This window comes from Delphinus delphis, chromosome 4 (genome assembly GCF_949987515.2).
Source record: "Delphinus delphis chromosome 4, mDelDel1.2, whole genome shotgun sequence".
Taxonomy (NCBI): domain Eukaryota; kingdom Metazoa; phylum Chordata; class Mammalia; order Artiodactyla; family Delphinidae; genus Delphinus; species Delphinus delphis.
This window is the reverse complement of record NC_082686.1, coordinates 49,325,084-49,350,955: the sequence shown is the minus strand read 5'-3', so window position 1 is coordinate 49,350,955 and position 25,872 is coordinate 49,325,084.

Here is a 25,872-nt window from a genome sequence, read left to right as displayed (position 1 = left end):
TATTTCACAAGAGACTAACCATATTGAATTCTTGAGAAGACAAATACTGTAACCTAGTTTTACATGGAAATTTTTCTCTGTGACTATCAAAGAAATTCATAGCATTTCCCAGGAGCAAACATCACATATTTCTTTCTTTACATCTGGCTCAGGAGATAAATGATTTACCCAAGGTCATACAAATCAAATTCTAGGGCCAGAAACAAGAGCTCCCTTTGAACTCTCACCCCACAGCTCTCTCCATCAAGTATCTTAAGTGGCTGAATGAAATTAAACGGGATGGAAGTGGGGGCATGCAGAGTTATCACGGAACAGTGTTCAGTCTTTTCAAATCCCAGCTGGATACATAAGGATGCATAAAATGAGAAGCTGCCTTACATAATTAAAGCCAAATGTTATTAGAGAAGCCAAATATTATTAGAAACATTGACATTTTAAAATTCTACTCTAAATATTTATTAAGCAAAGGTTTCATCATTGGAGTAAGTATATACCTTCCTAAGATGACAACTTTGGAAGATAGCCCTTGTATGGCATATTTATATATTCACACACACACAGAATTGAAGAATATATGTAAATAGAGTAAATTGCACTTGCTTTGTAGGACTCCATGTCTCCTGCTCTTGTGCCCAATCACATTTTCTTTCTAAATTAATTACTAAAGACTCACCATTCCATAGCATGTGAGTGAAATAATTATTGACCTCTCTTTCCAGGTAAAAAGATAGCTTGGAGGAGTGGAAGAGTTTTGCCGTTCCATAGCTGCTTCTCTATTAAAAACAAATGATAAGGGTTAACAATAAATCTTTGAGTCAGAGATTAATGCTTCTAAATACATCAGCCATGCCTTTAGAATCTAAAAAGTACACCAAACACCAAACTATGAAATGCTCTTGACGTCAATGGACAAAACAGCTATCAATTGGGATCACTTTATAACTTTCCCATAACTGCCTCACAGATAAACCTGTGCTGTAGTCTTTCATGTCAGGACCTTAACAGTACCCTTCTGGACTTCACAGGCAGTTAACCGTTAACTACACAATACACTAAATTCTTATAAATTATAAGTCATATGACCAGCCACAGACAATATATATATAAACTCATGCTCCAGACATAAAATAAATTATGTAGACAGACCTAGAGAGAAGTTTCATTTCTCTTTTTAAATATGCATTAGTTGTTTTTAAGAAATTTAAGTTTGAACCTAAGTTACCTGAAAAATATCCTCCAAGTTAAGGGTTTATGCAACTTGGTAAAAATTCAATAAAATAAATTCAACTGCTTAAATATGTAGTTAACTGCATCAGATTTCTGTTTATCTCAGCCTCTAAAAACATCATCTGAGGTCACTTTTCACAGTCTAATGTCACTAACCACTTTTCATCTGGAATTTAACAATAGCAACCACAAAAGGAAGAACCAATTTCTTCTCTCCTCTCCCAGTGAGCACTTGCAATTGGAGGCCTTTTCCATTCTCTAGTTACACTTAAAATAAATAGACTTCCAAGCAAAAGGTGGTTAATTCAATGGAGAAGGAAACACAGCCCCAACTTTTGTACTTCAGAGGCCTATTGAAATCTTAAACTTAGAATCCATATAAAAATCCATATAAAAACCTCTGGCACACCAGATACAGCCCATGGATCTGAGATCTCATGAGATCTTCCCCTATGGAAGTCACATCCAAAGGCCAAATAGAGGTAAACATTTTATCTGTGTGTGATCAGCTATTAACTTTATAACTCACCAGCTTTGGAGAAGAGTCATAATTCATGGAATTTCAGTCAGTACAAATAAGGATTAAGAAATACTATTATTTCACCATGGAGCATTGATTAGAGAAGGAATAGTAATGTCAAGCGACTGACATTGCTGTATTGCAGTATATCTAGTTTATGTTCTGTGTAAAATGATATTTTTAATACTTTTAAGATATCAAAATAAATGGTGCAGACTGGTGGGTGCCTTGGGGGTTTTACCTGGTGGCTGATATTATGGGAAGAACTATACACACAATAAAGTGCATATATAAGGTCTAGAAATTGCCTAATCGAATATATTGGGAGTGTTCAGCTGAATGATGCAGGCCAAGTGAATTTAGGTGTATGAATAGCAATCCAGATAATACAAGGAAATTTTTCTCATGTCTAGGTAAACAAAACGTATTAGATCACTTCTAATTCCTACTGTATTACACAGATATGGCCTCCAAATTACAGAGCAGTTGATTTATTTCCCAAGTCAAAGTAAGCTCTGTCTGGGCAAATTCTCTTGAAGAGTTTCATTACGGGCTCACAGGCCTCTGTGTGTGTGCGCATATGTGCGTGCATACGCACTTAAAAATAACATAAATTATACTGGCAAAAGCAAGGAAGAAATCATACCTGTTCTCTTCTGTTTTTATTCTTTGCCTGTTTTTCTGTAAGGTACTTTGACCTTCTCATGTCACTTCATAGTGTCTGTTAAATGTTTTGTGGATATTTTAACCAATCCATCATTTGTCTTTTGACAACTGCATTTTTATTAAAATTCTTTCAGTATTATTTGCTCAACCAAAAAACTTTAAAACACAAATTTCAATGTAGTCAAATCTGTCCATCTTTATTTATGGTTAAGAATGTCCTTCCTACAAGCTTAATAATATCTTCCCTCACACATAGTTAAACTTTCTCTCAAATTATCTTTGAATATTTTTACTATGTTTCTTCATTCATAACTTTTAATCTATTGGGGATTTATTTTTGTTTCATGGATTGAATTTAAAAAATCTGTAAAGGACTTCCCTGGTGGCACAGTGGTTAAGAATCCTCCTGCCAATGCAGGGGACACGGGTTGGAGCCCTGGTCCGGGAAGATCCCACATGCCGTGGAGCAACTAAGCCCGTGCGCCACAACTACTGAGCCTGTGCTCTGGAGCCCGCGAGCCACAAGTACTGAAGCCTGCGCACCTAGAGCCCATGCTCTGCAGCCAGAGAAGCCACCGCAATGAGAAGCCTGCACACTGCAATGAAGAGTAGCCCCTGCTCAGTGCAACTAGAGAAAGCCCGCGTGCAGCAACGAAGACCCAAACACAGCCAAAAATAAATAAATAAATAAATTTATAAAAAAAAAAAAATCTGTAAGAACATGAAAAGATGCTCACCTCCCTAAGTTCACTGAAAGGAAAATTACAGCATGTGACACACCATTTTGTTCAAATCAGAATGGCAAAAATCACAGAGTTAATAATACCTCTGCTGGTTAGCATGTGTATAAATGGGCATTAGTACATACCACTGATAGGCCTGTGATTTGCTATAGCATTTTCGAAATGTAATTTGATGACATATTTAGTTTTGAGAATCTAACACTTAGAAATTTGAAAAAGCACTGATACATAAAATATTTAAAAGAAGTTTCAAGGGACACTTTCTTAACGTAAAAATCATGTTTGTTTGTCATCTGAGAGAAGGACTTGTGCACCCACAATTTGGAAGGTGATTCAGTGATGGGAATGAGGGACCAGGGGCAGTGAGACAGGGAAGATTGACAAACCAAAATAAGAATGAAATGTGATCACCCCTGAGGGAAATAAGGCCTGATTCTGCCACCTGAATAACTTACAGGATCGTCCACTGGAGGTCAGAGGTGACAACACAACCATTAGAGAAGCTCCAGAGGGAGAAGGAAAAAAAAAAAAACCAAAAGACTCAGGGCACATGTTTGAAGCAACATGCTGTCAGCTTAAGCTGATTCTGCATTTGCATGGAATTGTTCTCTTCAACTGTGGCTGGAATCAGAGGTGGCCCGAAAGAACTTGTCAGGAGATTCCTGATATAATATCAATCAGTAGGTGACTGCTTCCATAAATTATCGTATATCAGTTAGATGGAACATGATACAGCTATTTAAAAATGAGTGGCATACACCTATATTGACCTAGAAAAATGTCAATAATATATTAGTAAGTAAAATGTGGAAGGACTTATACTTTCATGATCTCATTTTTAAAATTAAAAACCCTGCATGTGTGTGTGTGCATGCACCCATGCAGGTGCACAATTTTATTGTATATCTTTGTATAAATATAGAGAACATCTAGAAGAATATATACCAAACTGTTAATATTTATCAACTTAAAGATTAGGAGTAGAAGAGAGGAAATTATTAAGCATTCTTTCCCAACTCTGCATTGTCTAAATTGTTGCCCCCAAATTATTGTTGGGGTTTTTTAAGTAATTAATTGAGGGACATTAAAATTTAGCTGATACATTCCTAGTTTGAGCTTTATTCCCACTCGAGAGCTTCCTCTGGAAGTCTGTTGCATTGCTGGACAGTCATAATTCTTTATCACTAATAAAAATCATTCTACTTCTAAGCCCCAAAAAAGTCTCTATTTTTGTTTGTTCTATTTCTACTCTAGATTGGCACTGTTCAGTACGGCAGCCCCCAGACACATGTACTATTATTAAGTATTTGAAATGTGACTAGTCCAAATTGAGGTGTGCTCTAAGCATAAAATACATACCACATTTTGAAGACTTAGTACAAAAAAGAATGCAGATATCTCACTAATAAATTTTTTTATTATGTGTTGAAATGATAATATTTTGGATATATTGATTTAAATAAAATACATTAAAATTAATTTCCACTATTTCCTTTTACTTTTTTAATGTGACTACTATCAATAGAAAGTTTAAACTTACATATGTGGTTTGCATTATATTTCTATCGGACAGTGCTGCTCTAGAAGAACATTATTTTTTCTTCATGTCAATTGGTTCAATCTTATCAGATGATGCAGTTTCTGGAATCATCTCTCAGCTATTATCCTGGTTTCTGTACTTCAGGAAGTACTTGACACATAATAAGCACTCCATAAAGATGTGCTGTTGTTGACTTGAATAGGGCTTTGTAACATAGGAGAAGGTGCTTTCCAGGAAAGAGCTGTCATCAGGAGAAGACTCTACAGAGGATTTGGTGATTAAGAAATCATTAATGTTCTTGGAAGCAACATGCTCTTCATGATGTGTAGGACAGAAGTAAGACTACACAAAGTTAAGAAGTGAGTGAGTGGTGATTAAGTAGAAGCTATAAACTTAGATTCCTTTGTTGGCCAGGATACAGAGATAGTGATTTAGGTGGTCCAGAGAAAGTTTAAAATAAAGAGACTTAAGTATACTTTTTGTAAAGAGAGACACCATTCCTGAGCCTCACTCCATCATTACAACCACCTCATACCCCTCTTTTTTCCCTTTTAATGGGATTTTAATCAGCTGAAAGATGACACCAACAATTAGCAACAGCTTTCCTGAAGATGGAAAATACTAAATAATTTCACCCTTATTCCATCTGAGACAACCTTTCAAAGAAGTGCGGGCAATGCACTGCCCAACCTAGAGGGCATCGTGCACATAGGCCACCCTGATTCAAGCTGGTGGATGTCAGTGATGGGTAGAAGTCAAGGAAGAGGGAAGATTAAGAAATAGGGTAACAATGTCTGTTGTCCACACTAATTGACAATGAAAAAAATTTTTAAGTTTGATAAGGGAAAAGCTTCATAACATTGGTTTTGGCATTGATTTCCTGGATATAACACCAAAAGCAAAACTAAATAAGTGAGACTACATCAAACTAAAAAGCTTCTGCACAGCAGAGGAAACAGAGTCAAAAAACAGTCTATGGAATGGGAGAAAATACTTGAAAACCACATACCTGATAAAGAGTTAATATCCAAAATATGTAAGGGACTCCTAAAAAAAGCAAAAAAGCAAATAACCTGATTTCAAATGGGCAAAGGACTTAATACACATTTTTCCAAAGAAGACATACAAGTAGCCAACACATGTAGGAAAAGACGCTGAACATCACTAATTATCAGGAAATGCAAATCAAAACCAAAATTAGATATCACCTCACACCTGTTAGAATGGCTATAATCAAAAAGACAAAAGATAAATGTTGAAAGGGATGTGGAGAAATTGGAACCCTTGTGCACTGTTGCTGGGAGCATAAAATGGGATAGCCTCAATGGAAAGCAGTATGAAGTTTCCTCAAAAAAATATAAAGAGAACTACCATACACTACAGCTCCCACTTCAGGATATATATATCCAGAATTGAAAAAAATAAAATTAATTGAAATCCAGACCTCAAAGAGATTTCTGCACTCCCATGTTCATGTCAGCATTATTCACAATAGCCAAAAGGTGGAAGCAACCTAAATTGCCCATTGACAAATGAACAGATAAAGAAAATGTGGTATATATACATACAATGGAATTTTGTATTCATATTCAGCCATTAAAAAGGAAATACTATCATGCGAGACCACATGGATACACACTGAGGACTTTATGCTAAATGAAATACACCAGTCAGAAGGACAAATACTCCATGATTTCACTTCTACAAGGTATCTAAAGTAGTTAAACTCATAGGAACAGAAAGTAGGATGATGGTTGCCAGGGGATGAGGGGAGAGGGATATGGGGAGTTGCTATTCAATTGGTATAAGATTTCAGTTACGCAAGATGGAAAATCTCTTGAGATCCACAGTACAACACTGTACTGTACACTTAGAAATTTGTTAAGAGGATAGGTCTCATGTTGCATGTATTTTACCACATTTTTTTTAAAAGAACATATTGGCTTTTTCATTATTTAATCTGTGACATTTTTCCTCATGAAACTCATTGTTCAACTCCACTGGCTTACAAATATTCAAACTGACCATGTTGCTCAAACCCTTGTAATGGAATTGAATAAAAACTTGGATTAAAAGATCAACTTTGAAATATGCATAATACATTCACTGACTTAAATCTAAAACAAAAAGTGTAATGATTTCTTTTAGTGGATGGAGATGATCGTAAATTAAATGTAAAGTTATTTGCTATTTCTTGCTGATGCCAAAGTTTTGTCACATCAACAATAAGATAGAGTTTGGTTTGGGGGTTATTTGTTTGTTTGTATTTAGTTTTCATAGCAGCTAGTACAAGAATTCCTCTTACGGGAAGAGTTGTTTTTGTTGGGAAAAATGCTTTGATAAGCCCACATGGAGCATAAGCTAAAATTTATGGGTCTTGGCATTGGGTGGTGACAAAACTTTGTAGAAAGATAGAAATCACTCCATATAATTGAAAGAAAAGAATTAGGAGCTTCAGAGGAAATTCGGGAAGTTGGGGTGGAAAGTAAGGAGGGGAGAAAGAGCGCAAACAAAATGATGGCTTGCTATGTGTGATGTGACCCTTTTAAAGAAAAGGCCTACGAAAAATAATCTAATACTAGTTCATCAGATTCTTGTGGAGTCTGAATAGGCTGCATTTAAAAACAAGATATCTTTACAAAATTATCATTTCTAAAATAAATTAGATATGTTGTTTTTATCTACTGAAAAAAATGCCATATTAATAATATCACCTGAGTAATGTGGATGATGTGCTTATAGTTTACCTAAACTAAGCAAAAAAACTGAAGGAAGATAAATATTTGGAGTCTAAATTATCTAGTTTTTCTGACATAACTCAACTGCAGTACACTGTTTATTTCCTCAGGGTTTTAGGTATGTGTGTGTTCTAAAACTGACCCAAATGCTAACTAACATTTAGACCTTTTTATGTTTAAAAGTCATTTGTGTTCAAAATGCCAAATTCATTTCCTATTCCTGGACTGTCAAAACTTCACTCAGCAATTATATCCAGTTACCAAGCTCAGATGCCTCCTGGGTAGGGAGTTCATAGTCCAAACAATCCTAGGCGGGGCAAATATGTAAAATAGGTTGTTGCTAGGAATTTCCAGGTCCTTCAATTCCCTTTTTTAGAGTTTCTGTACAAGATCTTTCTCAATCATCTGATGCAGCTTAATTCTAAAACTTAAAGAATCTGACGCAGCTTAATTCTAAAACTTAAAGAATAAATTTGCCTTATTAAACTAAGTCACACGAAAAGGAATGAAATTGTGCCATTTGCAGAGATGTGGATGGACCTAAAGACTGTCATACAGAGTGTAGTAAGTCAGAAAGAGAAAAACAAATACTGTATAATATCGCTTATATGTGGAATCTAGAAAAATGATATAGATGAACTTATTTGCAAAGCAGAAATAGAGACACAGACATATAGAACAAACGTATGGATACCAAGGGGGGAAAGGGGGGTGGGGTGAATTGGGAGATTGGAATTGACATAAATACACTACTATGTATACAATAGGTAACTAATGAGAACCTACTGTATAGCACAGGGAACTCTACTCAATGTTCTGTGGTGACCTAAATGGGAAGGAAATCCAAAAAAGAGGGATATATGTATACGTATAGTTGATTCACTTTGCTGTACAGCAGAAACTAACACAACATTGTAAAGCAACTGTACTCCAATAAAAATTCATTTAAAAATATGGTAAAACAGAAAAAAAGTACTTTATCTAATTTACAAATACTTATCTATAAGGGAACGGTTGTTTTAAAATAATTCTTAGATCAGAGAAACTCCTTGTGTGTGATACATTAAATAAATAGGTAGCTGTTCAATTCAAAATGAATAAATAAATAAATAAACTAAGTCACACCAAGAGATTTGCTGTGGAAAGAAAAACTGAATTCTAAAGGAGATTACTGGGAGTGGGCAATGCTGAGCGTAAAGGAATGAATCAAAAATAATATAATATCCAGTGCCAGGAGCAGGTCAATGTGAGAAATATATTTGAGTAGGTATCACACCCCATTGACTGACTGTCTCTTTATGTCTTAGTCTAATCTTGACCCTTTGGGCATCCCTGTGGCTCAGGGATAATGATGGAGGAAATATTTGATTTTGAAGCGTCAAAATTTTCTAGAATAAACAAAATGCTTTCTAATTCCCCTCTCACTTGAGTAATATAGGAATAAAGTAACCAATAGCATTCCGCTGTCTTGAGTTTCACTAGTTAGTGGAGAGAAGCCTCCTGTTTATATTATTTATAACAAATTGTATTAGTTCCATGATCAGCCTGACAAATAGGAAAAGCACAGTGTCACAGAATAGCAGATCTGCTCTTTGAAAGCAAAGGCCATTTCTTTATATGTCCCCAAAGAGCTTTACCCTAGTAACATTCAATGAAGTTTGCTGAACAATTTATCTCAAACATTATTTAGTAAAATATTCACCCAATGCAGGAATTAATACCAACAAATAAAGATCCCCACTCAAAGTGTCATGAAAATAATGTTTTGTTCATAGTGTCCCCCCCCAAAAAAACCCCTGATGAATGAATAATTTTTTAAAAATATATCATTGGCCTTCATCAGGTACATGAAAAGATGCTCAACATCACTAATTATTAGAGGTACCACCTCACACTGGTCAGAATGGTCATCATTTAAAAAGTCTACAAATAACAAATGCTAGAGAGGGTGTGGAGAAAAGGGAACCATCTTACTCTATTGGTGGGAATGTAAGTTGGTACAGCCACTATGAAAAACAGTATGGAGGTTCCTCAAAAAACTAAAAATAGAGTTGCCATATGATCCAGCAATCCCACTCCTGGGCATATATACAGCCAAAACTCTAATTCAAAAGATACATGCACCCCTATGTTCACAGCAGCACTATTCACAATAACCAAGACATGGAAACAACCTAAATGTCCAGTGACAAACTAATGGATAAAGAAGATGCAACACATATATACAATGGAATACTACTCAGCCATAGAAAAGAATGAAATAATGCCATTTACAGCAACACAGATGGACCTAGAGATTATCATACTAAGTGAGGTAAGTCAGAAAGAGAAAGACAAATACCATATGTTATCACTTATATGTGGAATCTAAAATATGACACAAATGAACTTATCTGTGAAACAGACTCACAGACATAGAGAACAGACTTGTGATTGCCAAGGGGGAGGGGGTTGGGGGAGGGATGGATTGGGAGTTTGGGATTAGCAGATGCAAACTATCATATATAGAATGGATAAACAACAAGGCCCTACTGCATAGCACAGAGAACTATATTCAATATCCCATGATAAACCATAATGGAAAAGAATATTTAAAAATAAGTATATATATGTATAACTGAATCACTTTGCTATACAGCAGTAATTAACACAACATTGTAAATCAACTATACTTCAATAAAAAATAAAATAATATAAAAGGAATCATACAATTTAAAAAACATAATAGAAAAGAATATGAAAAACAATGTATATATATGTATAACTGAATCACTTTGTTGTACAGCAGAAATTAACATTGTAAATCAACTATACTGGACTAAAATAAAGTTTTAAAAAATACATATATATATATATACACATACATACATATAGAAATACATATAAAAATATATATGTATATAGTTATATACATATATATGTATATGTGTATGTATGTGTATATGTATATACATATATGTATATGTGTATATGTATATATGTATATACATATACATATATGTGTGTATATATGTGTATAGGTGGCCTTGGCCAGAACAATGGACAGAAAAAATTAAAATTAACAAATTTAACCAATTGATTTAACCAATGAGATTCAATTGAAAAGACATGTAAAGTCCAGAATTTAGTATAAAATAAAGGCATATGCACTATAACCTATCCAAAGAAGCAGATGATTAGACTATGGAATAGACTTGGAGGATATGGCAAACCTCTTTATATATCAGAAAGGCTGTCTTACGTAAAAGGGCTGATCTTAATTTGTCTAGCTTCAGAAAGCAGAATAGGACCAATGAGTTGAAGTTGTAAGGAAACATTTTTTTAAAGGCTTTATGGTAATTATAGCTAACCAATGAAAAATACTCCTTATACTCTATCATTCCAGTCCACTAATTGATTCTATATGGTAGAACCTCAAACTATTTTTCTTATCTTTTAAATCATGCTTGCATAATTTTAAAATGAGTGAAAAGTTCAAATTCCATGCAAGTATCATAAAGTATAGTAAGATTGATTTTTCTTTTCATCCAGCTGCCTTAGTGTCATGCACTCTCAGATTTAATTTCTACATCATGAAAAAAGAGTGATTATTGCTTTTAATTTCAAGATTATTAGGACTTTAAGACTTTAAGACCTAGTGCAATTGCCCATAAAATCCCCCCTCAGCATTCCTACTGGTTGGACATTCCCAGCAATGGGTGTAAATCACTGGTTCCCAAGACAACCCATAGCATCTCTAAACCACCATGGCAATTAGAAAGTTCTTAGTGTGGTGCGTAGAATAATGGCCCCCAAAGATTTTATATCCAAACCCCCCAAACCTGTGAATATATTATCTTATATGGCAAAACAGAATTTACAGATCAAGTTAAGGATCTTGAGATGGGAGATTATCCTAGATTATCCAGGTAGGCCCAATGAGGGTCCTTATAATAGGGAGACAAGAGGGTCAGAGTCAGGGAGATTGGAAGATGATACACTGCTGGCTCTGAAGATGGAGAAAGGAGGACAGGAACCAAGGAATGAAGGCTGCCTCAAGAAACTAGATAGGCAAGGAAACAGATTCTCCAGTGCAGCCTTGCTGACACCTTGACTTTAGCCCCATAAGATCCATTTCTTCTGACCTCTAGAACTAAAAAGTAATAAATCTGTGGTATTTGCAGCCACTAAGTTTGTGGTGATTTGTTACAGCAACAAAAGAAAACTAATATACCTTCTATTGAACCAAAATGTCTCTCCCCGAAGCGTCATTGGTCTCTGGTCCACGTTGAATAGGTTTAATCTTTTTTCCGTATGAGGGCTTTTCAACAAATCGAAGATCAAAATTTTGACGTCACTAAAACATTCCTGTTTCAGCTTTTACATCCTTAGTTCCTTCACCCTCTTCTCACATGACTACTCTAATTTAATTAGCTTTCCTATTCTTTGTCTTCTGGAAAAGTCCCCTTTAGTTCTGTGGCTTAGAGCAGAATCATGTTATCCAAATGTCATCTGACCAGCACAATGGTATAATTCTTTGGTGGCAGCAAAACCCACTGACACAAATCACATTTAGTCCAATCTCTTATTTTTCTTTAACTTTTACTGAGCACTGATGTAGAACACACTACAACTTACTAAGAACAGAGGTGTTTAATAATTTGAGCAAGACACAAGACATCATTCTTACATATTACTAGAAAAGTTTCTTGAGGTTTCTTAAGATATGGTCATAGAGACAATTAATTAAATGAGTTTACTCAATTAATAAAATGAGTTTACAGTTACCTGCAATTATTCATGTATACTTTCTCTTCTTGAGAAACCTAACAACATCCTGGTTTCTGTTTCATTGTGTTTGATCAACTTTTGAACTTTCTTTTTCTTTCTTATACTTTCAGGGAGATTTTAAGATCTGCTCTTTATTCCCAGTGTTCTGAAGTTTCACAATAATGTGATTTGGTGTGTGGTTTGCTTATATTGTTACACTAGGCACTTGGCAAAGCTTTTTAATCTTATTTTCTTATATTATTTCTTCTATACTTTTCTTCCTTCCATTTGTCTGCTTTCTCTTTATAAGATCTTGAACCACTTAAATTATTTGTCTAATTTCTTTTTGTTCTACATTTTCCATCTTCTTGTTTTGGGTTGCTCATTTTGGTTTTGTTGTTGCTGTTACACTATTTTCTGGGAAATTTACTACATTAGTTTCCTATGGCTGTCATAACAAAATGCCACAGAATGGGTGGTTTAAATGACAGAAATTTATTTTCTCACAGTTCTGGAGGCTGGAAGTCCAAGGTCAAGTTGCCAGTGGAAGTGGTTTCTTCTGAGACCTCTCTCCTCAGCCTGCACGCATCAGCCCTCTCACTGCTCTTCACAGGTTGTCCCTCTGTGTGCACACACCCTGCTGTCTGTCTGGGTGTTCTATATGAACATCAGTCAGATTGGATTAGAGCATACTCTAAGAGCCTCATGTAACTTAATTACCTCTTTAAAGCCCTATCTCCAATTACTGTCAGGTCCTGAGGTACTGGGGTTAGGGGGATGGGTTAGGGCTTCAACATATGAGTCTGGTGGGGGACACAATTCAGTCTGTGACATTTATTCAACTTTTCTATCAAACATTTGGTTTAATTTTTAATTTCTGCCATCAATTTTTTTCTAGAGCTCTTTTTTATTCTCTTAATATACCTTTTTATTGTATCCTGTCCTTGTTCATGGATTTATTATCTTTTCTTATCTCTCTGAGAATCTGTTTGGTCTTTTCTTTTTTCTTTTCTTCTTACGTTGTCTTTGCTTCCTCTGAGTTCACTTCATGTAAAGTTTTTCCTCAAATATCTAGGGATCTTTGAAAGTTCATCCACATTTAAGAGGGACCTATTTAAGAGACTGAAAAGCTGATTAGAAACTGTGAAAATAGGAAAGACTTGACAGTGGACTTTGCTGTAGGATGATCAGGCTGTAAGCCAGCTTATTTTGTTGGGTCAAGAGAAAGGAGCACATTAAGGAAATGAGTGATGAGCAGTGAGCTGTGGCCATGGAACACAAGGTTAAGATCATAATAGATTTGTTTGTGATAGTTCCCGGTATGATGGGAGCCCTCAGGTCTCAATAAATTCAATGAACGTGAAGAACAACAATGGTGTGGGATTGATTTCACATGGTCCAAAGAGACGAGAAGCTTTAAGCTAGCATAAAACTCATACACACCGTACACAAAAATAAGCTCAAAATGGCTTAAAGTCCTAAATGTAAGACCTAAAACCATAAATCTGCAAGAGAAAAACTTAGGCAGAACACTCTTAGCAATATCTTTCTGGATCTGTCTCCTGAGACAAAAGAAACAAAAGCAAAAATAAATAGGATCTAATTAAACTTAAAAGCTTTTGCACAGCAAAGGAAACCATCAACAAAATGAAAAGACAACCTACTGAATGCGAGAAAATATTTGCAAATGAAATGACTGATAAGAGGGTAATATCCAAAATATATAAATAGCTCATACAGCTCAATATCAAAAATATAACCCAATTAAAAATGGGCAGAAGACATGAATAGACATTTTTCCAAAGAAGACATACAGATGGTCAATACGTACATGAAAACATGGCCAACATCACTAATCATCAGAGAAATACAAGTCAAAACTACAATGAAATCTCACCTCATACCTGTCAGGATGGCTAGCATCCAAAGGTCTACAAATAACAAATGCTGGCAAGGATGTGGAGAAAAGGGAACCCTAGTACCCTGTTAGTGGGAATGTAAATTGGTGCAGCCACTGTGGAAAACAGTATGGAGGTTCTCAAGAAACTAAAAACAGAACTACTATATAATCCAGCAATTCCACTCCTGGGTATATAACTGAAGAAAGTGAAAACACTACTTCAAAAAGATACATGCACCTCAATGTTCATAGCACCATTACTTACAATAGCCAACATATGGAACCAACCCAAATGTCCTTCAACAGATGAATGGACAAAGGAGAAGTGATATATATATATACAATGGAATATTAGCCATAAAAAAGAATGAAATTCTTCCATTTGCAACAATGTGGATAGACCTAGAGGGTATTATGCTTAGCAAAATAAGTCAGAGAAAGACAAATACTCTATGTCATCACTCATATGTGGAATCTAAAAAATAAAACAAACAAATGTATATAACAAAATAGAAACAGACTCACAGATATAGAGAACAAACTAGTGGTTACCACTGGGGAGAGGGTAGGGGAGAGGGGCAAGATAGGGGTAGAGGATTAAGAAATACAAACTACTATGTATAAAATAAATAAGCAACAAGGATATACTGTACAGCACAGGGAAATATAGCCATTATTTTGTAAGAACTTTAAATGGTGTATAATCTATAAAAATATTGAATCACTGTGTTATACACCTAAAACTCATATAATATAAATTACCTACACTTCAATTAAAAAAAAATCATGGTCTAGCCAGAAAGTAGGAGGTAGGGGGACTTGACTGGGCAAGAATATAAGAGGGATCTTCCTGATGCAGGAACCACAGGGTGGGCAGTATAATACTGTGAGTTTTTGTGGCACACCAAACAAGACATCACGTTTATCACTGCCACTTTGGCACTGTTCTCTGCTATGTTTGTGCAGTGGGCGTAGGGCAAGATGGAAGGAAGAGCTTGTTCTGTATTGCATTTAAGTGCTTTTATAATCAGAGGAAAAACAGTAATTCAATTTTAAGAGACTTTCAAATCAAGGCTACTCCACATAACCTCCACTCAGTTTTAATAATATTTTGCATTTATTAAAAATGTTTCTACTTGTTCAATTAATGTATTTTGTAAACTTTGATTCATTCTCTAAGCCCTCATCAGAACTGTGGCAGGAACTAGTCCCTCCATCGCTTGAGGGCACTAGGTGTTAAGAACATTGCCCAGATCAACAAGCTGGGAGAAGAGGACAGCTCTATTTCCTTTAAACCTGGTTGTTTCCCTGTCACACAGAGTGAAAAAAAAAAAAAAAAATGGGCCTTAGTATCATCTGACAGAGCAGCCCTGCCAAAATCCACCAAAGGAAAAAAACTAAGTAAAGAAATAGTTACCTTCAAGTCTTTTCTCATGAAGTCTTTCTGCCTTAAGGAAAAGAGAAGGTATATTGTGCTCATCCTATCCAAATTTCTTCCTTCTGTGTCCCCCATGCCACCACCCCCTAGTCTTCTTAACCTGAAATTCCTTTAACCAGAGACCAAAAAAAAAAAAAAAACCTTGAAAATACCAATACCATAAAATTAAAAATCACATTTACTTTCTTTTTTTTAACTTTTTATTTTATATTGGAGTATAGCCAATTAACAATGTTGTGATAGTTTCAGGTGCACAGCAAAGCGACTCGGCCACACATATACATGTATCCATTCTCCCCCAAACTCCCCTCCCATCCAGGCTGCCACATAACATTGAGCAGAGTTCCCTGTGCTATACAGTAGGTCCTTGTTGGTTACCCGTTTTAAATATAGCAATGTGTACCTGTCAGTCCCAAATTCCCTAACTATCCCTTTCCTCCACCCTTCCCCACTGGTAACCGTAAGTTCGTTCTCTAGGTCTGTGAGTCTGTTTCTGTTTCGTAAATAATTCATTTGTATCATTTCTTTTCAGAATCTGCATATAAGCGATATCATACCATTACAAATCATATTTTCTTTAAATTACACAAAAATGTGTCCAAAGATGCCTCTTAGTTGAGGGGAGATGGAAAATTTGTCTTATTTGCATTTTACTTTATTGTTTAAAAAAATGCCTAGAATGGCAGGGAAAAGACCAGAGAGGAAGAAGTTGGGAGCACTAAGTGTGCTTGTTTTCTACTTTCAGTCACTCCCCCATTTCACTTGGGGCCCAGCTTAGTAAGAGAGGGTTTGTTCTCAGGCAGGTATGGAGGGTTTGACAACCACTGAGAGTTACTTAGAAACAGGAAATTGAAATGCCAAAGACAGCAAATATTTTTACAGACCACACTTTTCCTTCATTCTCATTGACAAAATTGCAATTAAATAACTTTTATCAAGAGGCAGTAGGAGTCGTTTGGTTTTTTTTTTAAGTTTAAAAATTTTTAAAGATAGCTCACATGGTCTCATATTCTGAAAAAATACAGATTATGAGACTTCAAAAAACAATTTGAACTAGGACATGTGGTCTTTCTCTACTAAAGAGAGCTTTGCAAAGAGATTGTTTCATTAAAAAACAAGTTTAAAAGACTCAAGCCCCACTGGAATCAAACCTTTATCAGAGCTAGAACCTCTGAGAGCTTGTCTTGAGTCCTGAAATCCCTATCAGAAATCACTCCTGGAAATTAAGAGATTAAAAGCATTGTTGATCTGGGTGTATATTATGAGAAAGACCCACAATCCGGGTCTGTCTCTGGCACTTACAAGTCACATATCCTTTGCCAACTTACTTGTACTCTTGGATTTCAGTCTCTCCTCATTTGTAAAGAGGGCCAATAACATTTGTCTGCTAAAATGAGGATTAGATGGGGTGATGCGTGAAAAGCACAATGCCAGACACTCAGTAAACCATATCTACTATTATTATTAGTAGTAGTACTACTACTTATTAAACCACCCATTATCTTCATGCCTCTAGGAATATGACAATCTGGTATTGGATCTGGGGGGAAGGAAAGGCTTATCCACAGAGATTTTGCAGGCCAGTCCTGAGGAAGTGCCCTGTGAAGAGCTCCAAGCAGCTGAGGGCCAGCATGAGGACACTGGTGAAAAAGAAGAAGGGGCCAACCACAGGGCTGCTGAAAACCCTCTTAGAGAACTGCCCAGAGCTGTCCCTGCTCTTGTTCACTGGCTTAAGGTTCAGATTAATATTTCAAAAATGTGCCGAATATTCTTCTTAAAAGATTTTTAATAGACTGAAACCTAAATATAGACTACGAAGAGAGTGGGGAGAAATCCAATCAACTGTTTAGTTCCCAATACCTCTTAAGTTGCTCCTGACCGTGAGCATGTGAAGAATGCTCATTAGGAGCAAATCTGAATGCTGAGAACGATATCCATCTTCAGTCCCAGAGGAATCCCAGGGCTCTTGTTTCCATCTCTTGCTGAGAACAAGCAATGCTGCCAAAACGGACAGACAGAGTGCCCTGGGAGATCAGTTCACCAGTGGGTTCATGAAGGCTACACATGCGGGGTGAGTGGACGTGTTCTAATGACTCACCCACAAGCCTGGTGCTCAGAAAGCAGCAGAGAAAGGAGGGTCTCCAGTGTAGACCTGGGGAATTTAAGGGAGTCAGGGCAGGGTGAGGGGATGGTAAGCACAGGATTCTGAAAATTCCCATTAAGGATAAGGAATTCCAATTTTTACTATGCAGACAAATCAAATTTCCCAGGAATTTCTAGAAAACTCAGAATCATCCATGATAATCATCAGGGCCTCTTTCTCCAGTCTAGTCACTTGTTGTATCTGTCTGTTCTTTCATCAAGCCTCTTGCATCTGCCCCTTTCTTTCTATGACCACTACCCAAATTCAGGCCCCTACCCCGTCATGTCCTAACTTAACGCTATCATTTCACAGTGCTCTTTCTTACCCCTCCTCCTCCTCAGAGGTAAAGTCTTCTAAAAATTCTCCTAGCTGCATGTGAAACTGTAGCAGGATTCTCAACCAGAGTGTAAGAAACATTCACTTTAAGAGTAACTAGACGATTGTTGAGGTGGCCCTAAGGGGTGTGGGATGAGGGAGGATGACTTACATGAGAGATTGAAAATAACTCTTCCTCAGGGAGGGGCGGCCCTTACATAAAAGCTTGGCCTGATAATAATGCTTCAGCGTTAGAAGAGAGGGCAGATTTTCGGTATGATTCCAGTTAGTCAATTTTCCTCTGAACCAGGCCCTATGGACTCATGATGGAGTCCCCAAGGAGACAGGGCCTAAACGTACAAACAGAAAGAATGAAGCTCTGGGCTTCCCTGGTGGCGCAGTGGTTGAGAGTCTGCCTGCCGATGCAGGGGACACGGGTTCGTGCCCCGGTCCGGGAAGATCCCACATGCCGTGGAGCGGCTGGGCCCGTGAGCCATGGCCGCGTACCGCAAAAAAAAAAAAAAAAAAAAAAAAAAAGAATGAAGCTCAGTATGAAGACAGAAAAGAGAGTCTCCCCACATCAGGGAAGAAAATGAAGTGGTTTCAGTGTGCCGAAGAAGCAATCATGGTAACGAGGGCCCTGTGAGTGGCATTGGCACCATCCAGTGTCCAGCCTCCATAACAAAAGGTGGAAGCTGGCAGTGATAGGAGGGGGATTTCCCAACATCTCCCCAAAGGCACCAGAAGGTTCTTGGCACCTTTTGCATTTGCTTCACCGGAAGCAGCAGTCCCAGGAGCAAATGGTCCTGTACAGCCAAAGCAGAGAAGAACATGGCAAACCAGTGTGAGCTGGAAACACTGTTGTGCTCATTATCTTTATTTTTTATTTATTTATTTTTTGCGGTACGCGGGTCTCTCACTGCTGTGGCCTCTCCCGTTGCGGAGCACAGGCTCTGGATGCGCAGGCTCAGCGGCCATGGCTCACGGGCCCAGCTGCTCCGCGGCATGTGGGATCCTCCCACACCAGGGCACGAACCCGTGTCCCCTGCATTGGCAGGCAGACTCTCAACCACTGCGCCACAAGGGAAGCCCTGTGCTCATTACCTTTTGTGAGATAGTCCTAAGACTCTACAAATTTGGGAAGATTTCTTTGAAGGGAATTTGTAAGTCTCCACCAAAATGGTGGGGACATTTATGCTATTGCTGTAGTCCCTTTTTTACCTTCAGGTTGGGGTGGCTTGAGGAAATCTGGTATTTAATCACAAGACAATTCACCGGAGGAGAGAAACTGATACTTGTTAAATGCCTACTATATGTTAGGTATCACGATAAGTACATTTGCCTCTATTAATCTTTACCATAACTCTAAAATCAGATGTTTTTATCCCTTTTTAATTAAAGGTGAAGAAACTGAGGTTCAGGGTAGTTAAATTACCTGCACAGGATCACATAGTTTGCCAGGATTGTGAGCTTGAACGCTTTCCTTCAACAAAGCTGCATTTACCGTCTTGCCCATCTTCCTGGCTGTCTTAGCCAGGAAATGGCTCCAACATCCATCCAGTTGTCAAGCCTGAAACCAAACATCCAAAGTGACTTGTCTCTCCCTTTCCACTCACACCTAGTCAACCATTGGATCCTTTTGTCCCTACCTTCTAATTATTTCTCCATCCCTCCCTTTGACCTCAACCTCACTTATACTACCTGAGCTAAAGTCACCATTATCTCTTCTCTGATTTGCAGAAAAACTTTCCAACTGATCTCTCTCCATGCTGTTTGTCCTCATTAAATCATTCTCCAAATATATCAAAAGTAGTCTCATTTAAATTGTGGTAAAATACACATAAAATGTATCATCTTAACCATTTTCAAGTGTGCAGTCAGTGGCCATTAAGTATGTTCACATGGTTCTCCCATCATCACCACCATCCATCCACAGAACTCTTTTCATCTGACAAAACTGAAATTCTGTGCAAGTTAAACAATAACACCCATTCCCTCCTCCTCCCAGCACCTGGCAACCATCATACTGTTTTCTGTCTATGAGTCTGACTACTCTAGGTACCTCAAATAAGTGGAATCACACAATATTTGTCCTTTTATGTCTGGCTTATTTCACTTAGCATAATACCCTCAAGTTTCATCCATGTTGTAGCATGTATCATATTTCCTTGCTTTTTAAAGCTGATTAATATTCCATTGCATGTATGTATAATGCTTTGTTTATACATTCCTCTGTGGATGGACACTTGGGTTACTTCCACCTTTTAGTTATTAATAATGCTGCTATGGACATGGGTTTATATCTCTTTGAGCCTCTGCTTTCAATTCTTTTGGTTAAATACCTACAAGTGGAATCATATGGTAGATTTAATTTTTTGAGGAATCACCATACTGTTTTCCATGGTGGCTGCACCATTTACATTTTTACTAATAGTGCACAAGGGATCCAGCTTCTTCATATTCCCACCAACACTTGTTATTTTCTGGTTTTTTGATAGTAGCCACCTAAACGGTGATATCTCATTGTGGTTTTGATTTGCTTTAGTGATGTTGAGCATCTTCTTGTGTGCTTGTTGGACACCTGTGTGTCTTTTTTTGGAGAAATATCTATTCAAGTCCTGTGCTCATTTTTCAGTTGAGCTGTTTGGGGTGGGGGTAGGGTTGTTATTAAAGTACAGCCTTACTTTTATTTTCCACTGTAATTTTTAGTTTCCAACTATAATTCTACCAGATTTTATTTCTTCACAATTTAAGGCCGTGTTTAAGGTGTACAACAGTTAAAGATAGTTGTGTTTTTAAGGCCGTGTTTAAGGTGTACAACAGTTAAAGATAGTTGTGTTTTTTTAGTAGATTGTTCCTTTTACCAATCTGGAAGGCAGACATCCCTTTTCATGTGTTTTGCCCTGAATCTGCGATTTTAATACTGATATACTATGTATTTGTTGTTGCTGTTTAGTAATTGCCTGGCAATCAGCTTTTACCTTTCATAATTTTCATATTTCTAGTCATGACTTTTCTTTTCCACTTAGAGAAGTCCTTTGAATATTTGTGACAATATGGATGAACCTCGAGGGCATTATGCTAAGTGAAATAAGCCAGACAAAGACAAATACCATATGATCTCTCTTACATGTGGCATTTAAAAAAAAAAAAAAGCTCATAGATACAGATACACAGAATAGATTGAAGGTTGCCAAAGGCAGGGGTGGGGGAGAAATGGGTAAAGTGTATCAAAAGGTTTAAAAAAAAAAGATGTAGAATCAATTTCACCCATCATTGAATCTGGGCTAGCTTTTGACTTGCTTCATCCAACAGAATGTAGAAAAAGTAAATGCTTCTGCTTTTGCTCCCTTGGAACACAGCCCTGAGACTGACTGCCAACTGAGGGAGTCGAGTCTAGACTACTGGAGGAAGAGAGGCCAGTGGAGGAGAGCTGCTCCTCCTGAGTCCCCAGAGCCCAATCATCTGACCAACAGTGGGCTCCAGCTGTGAGCAAGGCCGTGTTAGATCATCCAGTCCCGGTTCAGAGGCCATAACTTCTGCAGCTGGAAAAGTAATTCCAGGGGATATCAGCAGAGGATCCCAGACCAAACTGCTGACCGCAGAATCATGAGCTAATAAGATGGCTGTGATTTTAAGAAACTAAGTTTGGATTGGTTTGTTACATGGCAATAAATAAGTAATACACCAAGTGTAGCATGGAGGCTGGGACTTAAAAAAACAAAAACAAGGGAGGAAATAAGCAGTATCAGGATTACTAAGGGAGGCGTTTTGCTGGGCATGATTGGTCTTCGCAGAGTTTAAGCCTTGGCCTCTGCTTCAAGATGCTGAAAATACAGAAGAGAGACAAAACATGTGTCCCTGAAAAGGATCAGGAAGATATTTGGGGCAAGTGAGTGATCCAGGCAGGAGGTTCAGAGGAGAGAGAGACCCTGACTGGGGAAGCCCTGGAAGCTACTCCAGTGGGGGTAGGAGCTGAACCCCTGCCACTTCCTACCATGAGAGCCTTTAATGCCTAAGAGACTCAAATGATCTGAAAGAAGACTCCATTTCATAGTTGCTACAAGTGTGGGCTGGGAAGTCAAATGGAACTGAGTTTGCATCCCATCTCTGCAACTAATTGCTTTGTGACCTTGTGCAAATTGCTTGACCTCTCTGTGCCTCTATTACCTCATTTGTAAAATGGGAGTAATAATAGTACCTCCCTTATAAGCATGTCATAAGCAATTAAAGAGATTGGTACAGAGTACATGTTCAGTTGCATTGAGTATTACTAACATTATCATTTTCTTACACCTCTATGAACAGAGTTTGATGTACCAGTTTGGGCAGGGAGACAGACTGCACTTCTGTGGAGAGGCCCAAGCAACAGGCATCCCTCATTCCTCTATCCCCTCAGCTGTCATTTATGATGCACACTGTATGTGCTAAGAACAGCTACCATTTCCGCCCAGGTTGTTGAGGAACTGCCCAGAAGGGAATTGAAGGGAAATGAGTCAAATGTGATTGCCATAGAGCACACAGGTTTTGTTAATGTTCTACTTCTAAAGGTGGGTGGTAGTAACATGATTGAGGATTTTTAAATTATTTTTTAAACATGACACATATGTTATTTTCATCCTCTGTACATACACAAATTTTGGAAGTAAAAATATATAAGTAGGTAGATATACATGAAGGGTTGAAAAAGTCTAGGTTTTGGCCATACCATGTTGGTGTACACAGCATTTTAAAAATTTTGATGAAGTGGCCCACATTTTTAAATAAGGAAAATGTTATGTAAAAATCCAAATTTTGGCCTTATCTTGAAAAATTGGAAGACCTGGCAACACTGAGCATAGTCCTGAAGGTGATGCTCAGACCTGGAGCAGCAACAGTTTTGGGGTTTGGAGTGTTTGCTCAAGGTCCCCCATGCCCACCACTTCCTATTCTCCCTCAAATCTGGATCCCTTATCATTCAATTTTGTAATTCTCCATATGATTTTTAATGGCTATACATATAATATAGCAATTCTACAATAAGCAATCTAATCATAAAATCTGTGTAAAACTTTACAGTTACTTCCTTAGGAAATTGCTCAGAAGTGTAACATATGTGTCAAAGGATATTCTCATTTAAAACTTTAATTCCAGGAAAATGAATGAATGTATTAATTTAGAATGTATGAGAATGCCTATAGTCTCTGAATGGACTGGAATATATGAGACTGCCTATAGTCTCTGACTGTAACCAATAAAGAATATCAGTAATTAGCCTTTCCTACTCTAATGGATGAAAACCAATAGCTAATTATTCTTCTAATTTGCATTTATTTAACCACAAATAAGGTGAGCCCTTTTTTCATGTTTATGGCCATTTCTACAGTAAGTTGTCTATTTACATCTCTGGACATTTTCTCATCATTTCTTAGTGATTTATAAAATATCTTTGTGTATCAGAGATATTAACTGATAGTCCCTATCAGTTTGTCATCTATTTTTTAAATTTATTTTATTGAAGTATAGTTGATTTACAATGTTGTGTTAATTTCTGCTGTACAGCAAAGTTATACACATGTATACATTCTTTTCATGTTCTTTTCCATTAAGTTTATCACAGGATATTGAATATAGTTCCCTGTGCTTTATAGTAGGGCCTTGTTTTTTCTCCATTCTATATATAATAGTTTGCATCTGTTAGTCCCAAACTCCCAGTCTACGCCTCTCCCATCCTTCTTCCCGTTTGGAAACCACAAGTCTGTTTTCTACGTTTGTGAGTCTGTTTCACAGATAAGTTCATTTGTGTCATATTTTAGAGTCCACATATGGTATTTGTCTTTCTCTTTCTGACTTACTTCGCTTAGCATGACAATCTCTATGTCCATCCATGTTGCTGCAAATGGCATTATTTCATTCTTTTTTATGGCTGAGTATTCCATTGTGTGTATGTACCACATTTTCTTCATCCATTCATCTGTCAGTGGTGTTTGTCACCTATTTTTAAGCATTGTTTATGATGGGCATTGAGAAGGGTTGTCAACATAGAGACTTACAACGTTATGTTATGTTAGTCTTATTAATCTTTATAAGGGCCAATGGAAAGAATTAAAATATTGATTAAGTACCTTTTTTCTTTCAAATAGAACAAATTTACCTTTTGTTATGAAAGTAATATGTCCATTGTTTTTAAAAATTCAACAGGATTGAATACAGGAATATTTAAAGAAGAAAGTAAAATTAACTACAAATCCTACCATCCATAGTGTCTATATTTTAAATATTACAGAAAAAACTTTCTCTGCAAGTTTATTGAGCCCCTTGGAGAAAAATGAATGTATATCTTTATCACTATCTTTGCTAAATAGAGGAACGTTGCTGGTAAAATTTGGTTCTACTTTTAACCACCACAATGTAAATAACTTGGCTTGTTTATAAAGTAGCCACACAGGGGCAGCTTTCTAATCTTTCACCCCGAAATCAAGTGGCAGGGCTGTTCTTAGAGATGGCCAAGCCATATAGGGCCTTTGGATCATCGGTGGCTCATCAATGACCAAGTACACAGGCCAAGTAGGCGTTTTCCCCCTTTTCTGGTGGGCTTTCAAGGCTAACAGTCAAGGACACTCACTTTTGTCTGCTTTTTCGCTAGTCTTCTGAGCACATAGCGAATGGGCCATATTAGGGAAAGTGAGGCCTAGGTATCAAATAGCAATAAAAGTATAAATGGTGTATGAGGACAAAAGGCCAGCAGCCTTATCCTGTACCTTCAATGCTTAACCCCCTGTCTTCTTTGGAGACTTTATTTTTTGTTTATGTCTATAGTCTAATCATTTTACATTAAAGAACCCAATGAGTTTAAACTCAATTGTCATTTCTCTAAATTCATTTATAAACTCTATTTCTACTTCTCTAAATCCATTTGTTGGGAGTACACATATTTGATACAGGTACAACTGTACAAATATTCTATTATGTGTTGTTCATTATTCATCTCAACAATCTCTTATGTACTTTTCAGTGACCAAAAGAACCCCCAGAGCTTTTATTTCTAGTGGCTTTGTAGCATTCTATCTTCTTAAAATAACTTTTTTGATTATTTGTTTTGCTATTACTTTCTTCCTGAACACTTGAATTGCTCTCAATGTTATATCCTTTTAAATTCAAGACAAGTCTGTACGAATCACTTTTTGGTTGTTTCCTTTGAGTTTATTTCCTTGAGTCGTAGGCCCGAGGTTAAACGTTATAAACAGCTTTACAACTCAAGTGAGTAGCACTTTCGGTGAAACAACTGTGGTCTCATCATGTGATCTCCTTTCATCAGAGTTAGTTTCATTAGTACTAATGAAGGAATAAAGAAGAATTTCTCTGGTGGGAACCACTCAGCTGTGACGGCCACCCTTGGCCACTGCCGAAAACCCATTGACATTTTGCTCAAATTCCCTCAGACCTGGGCCCTGCAAAAATTTCTCAAAGGTGAGTCTGACCCATTCACTCAGAAAGAAAGAGCTTCTCTGTGGGCAGCTGTCCTGTTTGCCAACCTCAACACGTTGCTCCATCACAAGGCCTCCAATAGACTAAGTAAGTGCCTTAACCCCAAAGCAGACAGCAGACACTGCTCTGCAGGTCCGCACTCAACCACACAGACATCAGGTTGCACTCTCTGGAGTGTGCCCTCCTTACCCAGGTCATCCATGAGCAGTCTGGCCAGGGGCCTGGCCTCTCTGGAATTTGTGTAGTGTATTTTGTGAATGCTGCCAACCCTGCCCACCCTTCCTATAACACCCAAGTCCAAACACCATGAACTCCACTTCCCTCAACCAATAAATATCTTTTGGGAGCATTTACTTCCACGCTTGGCCCCTAATCAATTCTCAACATAGTAGCCAGAGTGATCCATGTAAATGTAGATCAGATCAT